General features: G+C 37.5%; 1 protein-coding gene across 10 annotated transcripts in view; it reads left to right on the forward strand.

Moving 5' to 3' along the window:
- Window positions 1-14,428, forward strand: part of LOC105840160 (tyrosine-protein phosphatase Lar) — a 403,816-nt gene that overhangs the window by 126,716 nt on the left and 262,672 nt on the right. The window lies entirely within an intron of this gene.

Here is a 14,428-nt window from a genome sequence, read left to right on the forward strand (position 1 = left end):
ATTGAATTTTTTTTCTAAAACAAGTATGTGTTATTTTTACACTAATTGATTTATTTGATTATTCTATACACAAATCAATTAAGGTATATTCGTGAAAACTGAATAATTTACGAAATATTTTATATTTCATATTAAAATATATCAGAATAAAGTATCAAAATATCCCGTTAAATCGATATTTCAACAATTTTATTTCTGTTATGCAGAATAATCAGAAAAAATATTTTACATAAAAGAAATCACACAATCCAATTTAAAAAATGACAATAATCTCTAATATGATCTCTAATGTAATCTATCTTAAAAAATAGGTTTTTTTTTTTAAATTAATTTTACTATTAATTGTTTCCTTTTAGATTATATAATTTGTCTGAAATATTTTTTTGTATATTGTTTTTACACTTTTTAGATATTTTGATACAAATGTTGAATTTAAACACCTTGTATAAATATGTACTATATACATATACATTTATCGGTAACTTTTTCGTTGTTTTATCAATTTGTTCATTTTTTCTCACGCTTACATTAATATTTGTTCAATTTCACATTAATTCCATACATTTCTTTTATTGCCATTTTCATTACAAAACTTTTCATTATGATTAAAATATTACCAGAAGAGAAATATTTTTAATTATACAAATTCATGATATAAAAATAAAAAAATGGAAATATAAATTTACACCAATTGTAGATATTATATTCGCATGTGTTTTTATTACCATCAAGATGTATTATACATATAACTTTTTTTCTTTTGATTACGGTATTTAAGAAAAAATTCAAGTGTGTATTTTATACTCTTATAAAATTACATCGTCATTATTAATAGTATAAGTACGCTATTAATAAATACTTTTTTATTTTTTTGATAGGCTTTTTTATTAACAGTATATATTTATCCATGCACCTATATGTATATTTTAAGGATATAAATTCCATCTATTCTCGAGCAGTACGATTTATCTATCACGAGTGTATAAAACAAATTTTTATTGCTTTATTTATTATCTTGAGATATTTATTTTGAAAATTAAAATTTATGCAATAAAATTAATTTGCAATATTTTTTAGCCAAGTTAATTTTCAATTTAGTGCAAATGTACATATTATATATAATGTACATATTATATATAATGAAAAGTACATATGTACAAATGTACATATTATATATAATGAATAGAAATTTAACAAATACGCTAATTAAAAATTATCATTTTGCGGTAATTGAAAATGTAAGTTAACATAATTAATCTGGAGCAGCTCGCATAAAGCGCTTCAATTTATTTATTTTATCGATCTATTTTTATTTTATGAACAATTAAAAAAATTATATGTGCCGCGATATGTGACGTATATATGGATATAGTAAGAACATATTACAAAATAAGCAAAAGATTATAAATGTTAATCTGTAATATTAATGTTTTTATATTATAACTATGTACTATTCACGTAATCATTATTATATAGCATATATATAGCAATTTGTATCGATATTTACTGATAATTATTATTTTATCGGTATAACTTTTTTTAAATAATTAGATTTTAATTTGCATAGTATTTACATGTATAAATTCATTTACGCATAGTTTATTTTTGTATATACAAATGTAGAGAGTGTTAAAAATAATAGCAATCTGTAATGCCATATTACCGACACATATCACAGCGTAACATCAAACCTTTAGTAACTATGAAGGTAAGTCTTTGTACCGACTGCAGCAATATTCTTACGTATCGACTGTTCTAAATTTACCTACATCTAGGATTCTGCATTTATCGACTTATAGTCTGTTTAACCATTTTGTATGTCGATAATAATTTTTCCTGGTTGTTATCGACATCACTTTTCCACTTGATGAAATAGAACCCGACAGTTTTCTACAGTCGAAGTAATCATTATATTATTGCAGAACATCCTTATGTCCACTTATCGATAAATCATTTATGTTTTTATAATAATGTATAAAATATGATAATTATAATATGACATGTATTTTTATAAACTTCAAAATGAAATGAAAAGATATCGAATTATAATTATAATTAATAGAGAATTATAATTAATAGAGAAACTTAGATTAGGAATCGTGAATTAATAAATACCACATAGTTGTGTACGTATTTTATTATATACAATATAACACTTTAAAACCTGTCATTTCGTTAAATGACTACAAAAATTACAAACAACGTATATAGAAACGAAATACATGAATAGAATTTTTGGTATTTCAAGAAAGTATACTTTTATTCTAAATAAATAACATTTTGGTTACACATAGGATTTTTGTAACATAAAAGGATTATTATTCGTAATAGGATCAAAGTGACATGGTAGCTCGATGAAAAACGAAAGAAAAAAGGGGCCGACTTTACATAAAATGAAGAGTGACTTGTGGATGAGTTTCCGCGTTTGCGTACACGCGAGCGAATTTCAACTGCGCGCATGTTGTCGGGTATTATTTTTAATCACTCAATAGTTCGCCCGAATGCCCGAGTACGAATCTCGAGGCAATGCGATTATCCCGTAATTGGATTACATTTGACTTCCACCTGTTTTCATGCAGATACGCTGCGCTCGCTTCTTTTCACATCGCCGCTAGCGCCGAGGTGCCAATATCGTTTTTCCCCTCTGCTTTTTAAATGCAGCAATTCACGCGTGCTCACTCTCAGTGGTTTGAACTTATAATAGTACAATGTAACGGTGTATTTTTTTGACAGAAAATGTAAATTACAATGTTTTTTTAATTACAATACGCTTGATTTTTAATTTACAAATAATTTCTATATATAATTTCTTTCCAAAAGAAAGAGAGAAGAGGAAAGGGAACAAAAGAAAATTTAATCTGTGACAAAATATGTGAAGTAGTCCTTGACTGTGAATTTGTTGAACATCCTCTTATCCTTTCAAATTGACCATGAATCATGAATTCCCCCGCCATACGAGGGAGCATCTGGCCTCTGCGTTATATTGTACCAAAGCAGCGAGAGATCTCACGAGGGTAGTAAACCATCAGCCGATAATCGATCATGCGACTCGGTAGTTCCATTCATGGCGTATATAAAAGAGATAAGCATCATGAACTTTCATCATCCAAAGCGCGTGACATGTAGTCTTTTGTATCAGAATATCGCTTGCCTTTTTTACGGTGTGAATTAAGTTAGTCCATTACTGTCCTCTCCTCGCTGTCATCAATCGTTGTATCGTTAATCGGATATCATTTTGTCAAGATTGCGTTGAATGACCGTTTCCGCTGTACCTTTTTCTCGGGGAGACTTAATGATGTTCTCTCGAGTTCTTACACTTTACGCTGCCGTCGCGAAGTATCTGGAAAGAGAAAAATTTTCTGTAGCTTCTCCACCCTTCTTTGCGCAGGATTCGAAGAAACTGTAATAAAGATATTGGGATGCGACAGTTTCCAACGCGTACGAGCTTTTCCAACTCGCGGGCGACATTAATGAAAAAGTGATTAATTTCAAGCGTAGGGTGGCAAACTCGCTCCACCGTCGGACTCCGACGATCGCGTTGCTGGGTGAACTGAACCGAGAGGGCGGGAGGAGTCGCGGCGGGCGGCAAGTAACTGACCGCAAAAGCGACGACGAGCTCTTTTATTTATTCCTGTTTTCTTTTACACGGAGACCCCATTCGTTCATTAGACCCGACCGTCCGTGCAACACGCTCGCGCAGGCCGAAGTTGGTGCCGAGTTTTCTCTCGGACCGCATGGTACATCTCTCATCCTATCTTCTCGCCAACTCGAAATTCCCTGCGTCGGTCGTTCCTCTAAACTGTCTGTTGGTGGTTCGTAGTAATTTGAAAATGTGATCACATCTGGATTTTGTTGGATGTACCGCTACCTCATTCTTAATAAAAGATTTATTTAGTTCGCGAAACATTTTCTAATGCAATATACTGCGCCATAAACTAGAACATTTGTATTAATGAAGTAATGGAATAAGTAAATTCAGGAGATGTAAACAAATTGTATCATGATTGTTTACGATTATTAACGTTGTCTTTTTCTATCGGCACAAAAATGCGGATTTTTATCTCTAAGACTTTGATTGTTTATTATTCGCTCTCAATTTGCTTTATTTTTCTTCTCTAAATTGTCACGTGTTTTATTTGAATTCTGCATTTATAATGTATCTTCGTGCTGAGTCGATCGCGTTATAAAACCCCCTCTGTTTCCACAGCCGGCGAGATTGAAAGTAACCGAGGCGGAAACAAATCCGAGAACGCGTTTGATCTTAAACCGTCCCAACTATTTTTGTTGTACGTCGGTCTTTCCTCGCGAGTCCGCTCTTTCATTGATTAATACACCAACGGGACGCAGGTACTTAAGCTCGAGGCTGTATGCATTTAATTACGTAATGTCAGACACACGGGTGTAACTAAATAAACATGCGCGCTATGCACGTAGAGATGCGTGAGGTAGGAATTTGACGCAGGAATGATGGTGGTAGTAATAGTAAGCAACTGCACCTGCGAATCTTTCGTACGCTAGGCACTTTGGAGGTATGCGAAACTACGCATTTGAGCTGAACGTCGGTGTAACCAGTCCGGCCCGGGGCTAATGTTGCAGCACAGCAACGCCAACCTTTACCCTCTCGCCTATTCGCATGTCTCTCCCTCCACGGTCTCATCTTCCCTCTTCTCTCTCTCTCTCTCTCTCTCTCTCTCTCTCTCTCTCTCTCTCTCTCTCTTTCACTCCGTTCCGCCCATCGGTCGCCCTGTATACTACCCCGTGCGCCGCTTGGCAGCTGCCTCTTCCTGCTGCTCCCGTGCTAATTAATTAAAGGACACCCGAGAGACGGCGTGGTCGTAGCGTATCCGTGCTGAGAAAAAACATGTGCCAAAGTTGGGCCGTTTTTCAAGCCCCGTAATGCCGCTTCGCGTCGTCCGATTGTTTTAATATCGATCGGAGCGTTTCGTACGGCGGGAATAATCTTCCGTTGTGTCCCCCGTTGTATTTTGCTACGTCCATAAGTCGGGGTGAATAACGCGTATAAATTGCAATTGCAGCATCTGGCGCGGTAAAGCGTTTAGCTCTTCTGTTAACCCAAGGGGGTAATAAAATTACCACCGTGCGGGATTTCCACCGCATTTTAATGCGCAAACAATTTTCATCCTCGTGCGTCACTCTCATTTAGCGATCGGAAACGTTGTTCATCCTGATGTAAACGACTGTGCGCGTGAGAAGGGAAGAAAATGCCATTTCGGCAAAACCGACCGACACGCGGTTTCATTACTGTCACTTAAGACTTAAGCCCAGCTTAAACTCCGCTCCAAGCGATCGTGGGATTTGCCGTGTTAAAGCTAAGCCACCAAGAAGCGCCGTGACGGTAAGGATATAGCAAAACAGACCACCATTCGCACAACGTATCCACTTTAGAGTTTTCACAAAAGTCGTTCATTTAATATTGTTTACATATAAATCCGACCGGATAAAATTTCTAGTAGATTACTCTGTTCTTTTAAATTATACAATAAGCCAGCAGATTTTTTTTCAATTCTTTTTTATGTTGCTTTGTATAAGTAATGATTATTAATTGCTTTGCGGATTTTTATTGTGCCCAATATTGAATGTTTAATTTTTGATATAACTCTCTCTACATATATATTATTTGAGCAGTTTTATCATTAATTTATCACGAGCAATAATTTTAAAAAATTTAGAGTCATTTCCGCAGCTTTGTTCACTAATTCCTACAGTGGATTAAATTGACTTTTAATGTCAAAACGTGTAGTTGACGAAATTAGCTTCGAGCAGAAATAATAATTATCATTAGGTTGTGCTAATGAGAGGAATTCACTATTTAGATATATGTACGTGCATGTATGGACCTTTGTAGCATGCAACATATATATAACTGTAGGATATGTCACACATAATACGAGGTTATATCGCGTGAAAATAGAGACCATTTTATTGTCGTCGGATAATATTGAAATATTTGTGAATCTCGTGTTGAGATTTGAAAAAAAATTTATTCATATAGATAAAAATTCCCAATTAAAAGATATATTTTTTTTAATTTCGCAAAATTTCGAATGTAGGAAGCGCGAAGTTTCTTAAATTTTACTAAATAAGCTAAATAAGGCTAGATAAAGCCAAATAAAGAAGCTGCCTTAATTTTTATGATACGACACATGCCAGTTAGATAACGCGCTAGCACATAAAGTTAGAACGGTCAAAAAAGAATCCAGATAGCTACTATGGCAAGTGGCGATGTTTTTTATCTGTCTTACCGCCGATTTAACAGCCACTTTTTTTCATTTGGGCACACTGCGCTCTGTACGGAAACCACACATTCGCTAGTGCTTCATTCTTTAAACAGGAGAGAGTTAACTTCAAACGCTAATTGAAATTTGTAGAGTGTGCAGGTCTACTTGAACGCGAAGCCAAAGCCAGAGTTTTACTTTTAGTCGATATTTCACTGGCTGCCTAGTTAGGAGTTTTTTCGAGTGGTGCAGGTCAACAATTTTAATTCGAGTCGATCGTACAGGCGAAAAACTGCCGTGGTGTACAACTTAACATTATTCTTTATGAGGTGTTCCATTGCGCGAGATAAAGTCTCGCCCAATGGTCCGATTTTACTGACGTTTCAGCGCACAGCAAATCGATCGGTTGAGATTGTAAATATTGACGAAACATTACGATATCCCACCCTTTCGATAGGCATTCACTATGTAATGGGACGATATGCGTTAACGCGAGAGTTTCTCGCGGATGTTCAATGCGAATGCGAGACACGCGTACTGTATCGTATTCCCCTGTGTGAAAATACAATCTAATTTATGTCAAGCTTTGCCTGCGCGCGTTTTATACGGATATATTCGATGCATGATAACTGCATGAAGGTCATAGCAATCGCGATAGCTGTGGCGTTCTATTGAATTTTTATTCGCGTTTCATTTGTGTATGAAAATTAACATTAATACTTATAATGAAATATTTCAAGAAATTATATTGTACCATATGTGTAGAATGACATGAAAAGATTAATTTATCATTAACATATTTTATTGACTGGTGTCGTCGTACTGGCAAAAAAAATAAGAATTTGAAAACGAGTACACGAAATGAGTGAAATTGGAGGAAACATCATTAATTGAAGAACAAAGCTATTGTCGCGCTAATCAGCAATGATAAAAATAATTTTTATTTATAATTTCTTGTTTATGTTTATTAATATTAATTATGTTTATTGGCAATACAGATTAAGGAATAGAATTTTTGTTTTCTATTTTTTAATCTATATAAAAATGTTGCTTACGGAGATAAAAAATTACGTGGAAAGAAATTTTTTCCTGCATACGTTCGCGAGGCGTCTCGATTATCGATTTATCATCTTTCTTCATCCGTTCGTGGTCCATATATTCTAGGCACATATTACGAAGATAACTATTTGCTATCGCTTCAAAATGTTCCCAAGGAATAAGAAAAAAATGTAATAATAATTGATATCAATATAATACTTGATTTATAATTCATATGTATATTGCTCTAAAAGTTTAAAAGAAGTTTTGCCAAATTATAGCATATTTTATCGTTGGTTTCTATTTTTATTTGTTTTTATGTTTATTATTATTATGAATCTTAATTGGTTTAAATGGAATTTCATAATTTTAGAAATTTGAAACTAATCTGAAATGGCGAGTAGGAGATCCAACGTTAGAGAGAAAAAAAAATCTGTTGCAGAAGAACCTTATAATAAGAAAAGAAGCTCCTTTGAAAAAAATTTGTCTTTATCAAGTAACAAAGCGGTATTGTTCCTCTGAAATCCTGTAATGATAAAAGTCAGTTTTCCTTAACAAACTGTTAAACGACCGTGCTCACGAAAAGGGTCGCAACTGACGATCGATAGACGGACAAAAGCAGATGTCAACGGCGATTCGTACGTATGAACGACGTACGACTCATAAATGTTGCAGTCGCGTAGGGAAACGCGCGAAGGGTTAATCCGAGGGTCCACTCGCATAATGGTATTAATGTCGTGCCAGTGCTCATGGTAGAACAGTAAGGTAGAACCGTGCAATCATCGACACGCGAGAGTGCGTCCTGTTACCGTCGACGATAAGAACTACAATCGCGACCAACCAGGCTGATCAGGCCGACAACTCGCTGGTTTCCATTCGCGAGCTAACAAAACAGCGAGCGTGCTGCAGTTGAAATTATTCGAATCGCCGAACTGCTCCGTTTTCCTCACGGGAAATTCCCGAAACCCGGTTACTTGCGTCAGCATGGAATTTGGTTTGGGACGGCCTTAATTCACTGCGTAAAATTGCCGGCTCTCGGTAATGGAACGTGGAGAGGGATACTCAGACACGTAAAAGTAGGGCTGATTTTATTTCCACGGGAATCCCACGATCAATTGATTCGATTGTCCGAAAATCCAGTTCTCGTAGCGCTCTTTCCTAGGAAGTACCTATTGTCTCGATTATTATAAAACTGCAATAGCATGCGGGAAATTATTGTATCCGACTACAAGGAAAACGTAAATAAATGGAACAATAGATCTCTCTTACAATCCTGGAATATTTTATTTGCAAATACATTTGCAGAATTATGGATCGCGTCGGTTTAAATAAAATTTTATAATTTTTAATATTATATGTAATCAGTATTATACATAATCGCTTTAATTCAAGTCTCTGGCAGTAAATCGGTTTTTTATCGATATGCAATTAGCGTTGCGCAAATCTTTCTAAGCGCAGATTGTTACTGAAACACGTATGCTTGCACATGTTTGTATTTATTTATATCCATAGCTACATACGTATTCTGGATGGGTAAGCTTCTAGTCGCTGAATTTCAAGGCACGCTCTGAAACGTACCCAGCACACGTATGAAAGTGCAATAAAGAAAAGTGGCGTTCGTGCTCAGTCCGAATGCGCCGAGCTGAGCCGAGCCGGGCCGCAACGCGCCGCGGTGCGCGTACTCGTTCTCGAGGAATTTATTTTCGATCATGGTGGCCATTGCTGATTAGCGCGACAATGGCAGCTTTGTTCTACGATTAACGACGTTTTCTCCAATTCCACCCATTTCGTGTACCCTTCCCGGTTTCCGATAATCGTACACTAGAATCCGGATAAGATTTAAAGAGCCATTCTCGGGAACTTACGATGGCTCTTAACTATATGTAACGGTTTTCATTAAATTTTAAACCGTAGTACCTACGGGAGACGTGTGCGATACTTGTTGTTACAAGATTCAGCTATTTACGATTGCCGTTTCCGGTATAAAACGTAACGATGTATTGCGCTGTCTTAAAGCCCGGCGAAGGGCCGTCTCGCTTCTTTCTTCTTTTTTTTTTTTATCATCGCGAGTAAGAACGTCCACTCTCTTTCATCGACGTACTTGGTTTCGCGAAACGATGTATCACACGCATTGTGAGATTATCTGCCTGTTAAGATCTCTCAAGAGGTGTAGCTGAGCGAGAAAAAAAGTAAGAGCGAAATTGTAGCGGATATGACAGAATTTTCTTTAACGTTCTTGCAAGGCAAAGAAGAGCACAAAGGGGAGTAGGGGGTAACGTCTCGTTTTCGCCGGAGATATCTAGATAAAACTAGTTTTTTACGTAATTAGAGTCTCTCGAGCGGGCGCTCGAGACCGTTGATAAAGAATCGTTTGATAGAGAATCACCTCCTCGCGCATAGAACAGAATACTTAAGGTGAAGCTGACTATCACTTTTGATCCTTTATCCGCGCAATTACACTCACCCGATACCTCGCGTGTTACTTTCTGAAATAATGAAGCTAGCCAGGCGAATCTTTCCTGGGGGAATGCGGCTTGCTTTTCTCCGGTTTCTACGCCTGAAAACGTCGAAATGGAACGCGGAATTAGATAGTGTAAACCTCCGACGATTCCGCAGATACGCGAAACGAGGAATGCGATTGTTCTCGACGTTGTTTGCGGACGCCAATGTCTATCACTATTGTGGCTCGTTCAGTATTTTACGGAATAATGAAAATATTTTCCCTCGATGCGATTAACCGTTGTACATTTTTCTATTTTAACTCAACAAATTGCTTCAACTAAATGCCGATAACTTTCGCGTAGCCGTGTACAGGCGCGGGAATGTCGGGCACGCTATTGCGCACATTAATCGTACGAGAACTTCGTTATTTAGATCGTTATTTATTGTTCTTTTTATTCCTTTCGAAAGAACGAGGAGGGGGAGCGGCGAAAAAATCGTTACGGCGTAAAGTTTCACGGGATGAGCCATCAGCGAATTTTATTTCGCATAGCGATGATCGATGCGCTCAATATAAACGAGGTAATGACAAAGTATTTATCACGGGAAGCGAGAGAGAAAGAGCGCTTCTTGTGAACACTAGCGTGAGATAGTTTTAGTTGCGTCTTGATAAGCCTGATGATAACCAAGCGGATTCGCGCACGTATATGTAATTACGCTGCGGCTGGGGTGTGCGCGCGTGAGAGTGCTCCTTACGCTCCGTATACACGCGCAATCTGAAGCGTATACGCGTGTCTACGCCGATATTGGTTTCACCTTAAACTGTACCCCCAAAGTGTCGGGAAATTTAATCAGGAAGATTGCCTTTACGTAGATACGATAGCGCGCGCTACCTCTGTGATCCTCCTTTCTTGAGCGGCAAAACGCCCGCATCACAGATTCTCATAAAGTCTCATTGTGCTTGTTTTCGTGGTTATACACGTTACACGTTACAAATATACACGTTAAATATACGAAATCTAATTACGATGATTTAACACGTGTTTAAAAGATTTCCAGCCCGACGACTACTACGATTATTTTTCTTGGAAAAATTTATTGCGTATTTTCTGTTGCAAATAGCATTTGTTAAGATGGAATTTTGGATTAATTAGTGATGGAAAATTATTTATTACAAATTTTCATGCAACTTTTAATATTAACAACTTATTAAGCCTCAAGTTATAATCCAAGCAAAGTTGACATGTAATTTTAGTTGAAATAAGAATAAGATACCTATTGCATTCTCGAAGCTTAATTTCTTTTTCAAAACTCTTCATTTGCGATTACTTATAACTTAAGCGCCATGAACTGTTGACATTTCTGTTTAAAAAAGGAAAGATTGTAAATGGAAAAAGTAATTGGTAAATAGAAGGTTGCGCTCGATTTGTAAGATTTTCTATTTTATCTTCTATTATTTATAAAATATGTATTTGCATAACATTTTGTCATTCAAAGTAAATTTCATTACACCTAAATTACATATTTAAATTTCTCTCTATGCTTATTAATATTTAATAGCTTTTTTGACAATTATATTGAAGGAAATTTTTGCGAGGAAAGAAGCTTGACTGTGCATGACGCGCACACACAAACACACACACATACACAAGTTCTTCGAAAAGCGCACCCATGAGGTCTATCCGGCGTTCTATCGCGCGGTTTCTCCCGAGATATTTCTCGCGGTCGATTCAGCGATAAAGCGCCTGTCGGAAGGAGAGCGAAGCCGCGTCGAAGGCGGGTGTTGATTGGCCGCCAATCGCAAAGCGCAGCGGAAAACCTCGAAGCTCGCAGGTTGGTACGCGGTCGGAGGCTGGTCGTGGATTAAAGGCTTTTCTTTCGAATTTCACGTCAGTCAGCTTCACGCCCGGGATAATCCCGGGAGCTGTATTCGCGGCGCGTATATAAAATAAAGATCCGCCACGTCTGTCGGACCGCGTTTCGCTTAATAACGCTTAATAAACGGCGACCGATCTGACATGACGCTTTTCTCTGCGATTTTCTCTCGCACCCCTTTTTCTTTGCAGAACTTTTCGTCTCTCTCTTTCTCCCCCCCCCTCTCTCTCTCTCTCTCTCTCTCTCTCTCTCTCTCTCTCTCTCTCTCTCTCTGTCTTTCTCCGGAAGCTTTTATACGGCATTGAAACGGATTACACTCTTTTACGCGCGTTTGGCACGTGGGACAGGGGTTGGATGTGGAGACTGATAGACTTGCTTGAAAAACGAGAGAAAACAAGCTCTACTACCGAGGGGAATGGGACTGTTGGAAAAGAGCGTATTTACCGCACAGTTTGATAGAGATTCGGAACAAATACTGATGGGGGAACGCATATGAGAATTCCCAAGTTTCTATTATAAGCACATTCGCAAATCGTATTTATTTTATTTTTAGTTAAGTCTGATTCAACATTTGGGGATGTTGTAGGGGAGAGGGGCAATTTTAACTTGATTGAATGAAATACAGTAGACTAAAGTATTCCTTCATGAAATTATCGGCATGTAATAATTAAATTAATTGCAATTATATTTAAAAGTTCGATATATAAAAATACAGCGAAATTGATTTGCGCATAACTGCTTTCGTGAGTTACAAGTTTCAAAGTTTACGAGGAGTTTTGCCTTCCCTGCCTGATCGAGAACAGCGGACTGGAGTCGTTTACTTCGGTGGAATTTGCTTGGTAATTAATTAATGTAACGAAGAAATAGCTACTATCGAAAAACAGTTTGGTTTTCCATGAGCGATTGAAAGAGAATTCCTTACCATACCAACTCCACAATTTTTTATTATTAAAAATTATAATGACATTTTATTGTAAATGGCCATGAATATCGCAAATATGTCAAATGAAACTTATAATGATATTTTAATAGCGTGAGAAATAATTAATGCAGATCTTAGGTAACTTAAATATGTTTAAATGTGAAAAATGGGACGAGAATCAGACAGACGTTTAACGCTTAATATATACTTAATAAGATTTGAGTCCGTAAATTTTTTATTTACGTCTATCACGAATATCACAATAGTTCAATATTCTGCGATAAATAACGACGAAGAAAATAAACAGCGAAGCTACTCGATCGCAAATTTTGTCTTCATTTTTATCGCATTGGACTCGATTTTTTTGCCCGTATATTTGTTCGCTACCCTTGTTATGTCGATAGAAGTGCTATCGGGCGTAACCGTCTATCGATCAACACGAGAGCTTTACCCTCCTTCGACAAACTCAGACGCGACTTTTGACAACTTTATCCCCCACCCTTTCGCATCCTAGTGGAGCGCAAGCGAAATCCTTGGATCAAAACGGCTGGAGCTACTCAGTCCCACCATTCCCTTTCCTTTCCTGGAACATGAAGGTATTCCTCGCCAAACCAAACTACGCGATGGTCCGTGTTGAACTAAACCGCAAGCCGTCGACCAATTATACGGGACCCTAATAATTTAACTACGTGTCGTTGGCCTGCCTAGATTTAGCCATGATAACACTAGTGTGCAGGGTCATTGTATGCGGCCAAACCGTCGACTGCAAAGGGGGTTGCCTCGCGCCCGCCGATCCCCATGGGAATATTTTATGGTAACGTTATGGCTTGCTAATAATAGGTTACCATCATATTTTAGAGCTGTTAATCACACAAGTCGGTACCGTCGCGTGAAACCGCGGACATGTAATATCGGTTTGACTGCATCAAAACAAGCTCACGCACGCGAAGAAATATAATTGGAAACTGATGATCTACGATCGTCAAAGCATTCGCCCGACATTCGTTTAGTTTTCGATTTCTATAGATTTGAAAGATTGTGTTGCGAAAATTTGAATAATGCGCTATTGACCAAAGAAGATTTTGAGATAGTTTCTCTTTAATAAAACTACTTTTTAAAATAGAGAGTAGGCTAAGTTATGCGTTACATCAAAGCAATTCTTCTCTAATTTCTAAAAGCGAGTTTGAAAAAACGTTCGCTGTAAGTGTAAAGTATATCTATGGTATAATTTAAAACTGAGAGACACGTTTATTTTTGTTAAGTTTTACAAAGGGGCGCACTTGCTCAGAGTACGGCAATTTATTCACGATGTACTTACACGAAGTGCCTCTATCGACTTCGTCGAGGAGATTTACAAGTAAGTACCTAATATTCGTCTTTAAAGTTACTCGACTTAACGTTCCCATACAATACTATTAGCCGTCTCATTCGGTCGCCCCGTCCCGGGAGTCGCGATTATTGGATCAGTAAGTTTTATTGCTTCCTAAACAATTCTCGAGACGCTTAACGAACCAATAAACGTTATGGGTCTGATAACTGTCTCGTACAGTGCCTCGGCATTAGCGGCGCTGCGCGCGTTAACGGGTAAAGCAAAGTTTCGTCGTACTTTGTAAAGCGCGTCGGGAAACTTTTTCTCCCTTGCGGCTTAACACCTCACGGATTTGTCGTCGTGCTCGTTGTTATTACAGCGCGCGGCCGATATGTGCCGTTATGGAGCGCTTTCCAACTAATGTTCAAGATACAGGGGAACTCTCCGCTACACCGAAACTTTCTAACTGCATTAACTCAACCGTACGTGCGCCCCATTCCTTGGCAGATCGTACTTGTAACCTCCTATTTCGTCCCGGATTGATTACGGCTCTGACGCAGCGATTGCATTAATGACGAACTTTAATGGCGCGCAGACCGAAAGCGTAGC

Source organism: Monomorium pharaonis, chromosome 6 (genome assembly GCF_013373865.1).
Source record: "Monomorium pharaonis isolate MP-MQ-018 chromosome 6, ASM1337386v2, whole genome shotgun sequence".
NCBI classification, from domain to species: Eukaryota; Metazoa; Arthropoda; class Insecta; order Hymenoptera; family Formicidae; genus Monomorium; species Monomorium pharaonis.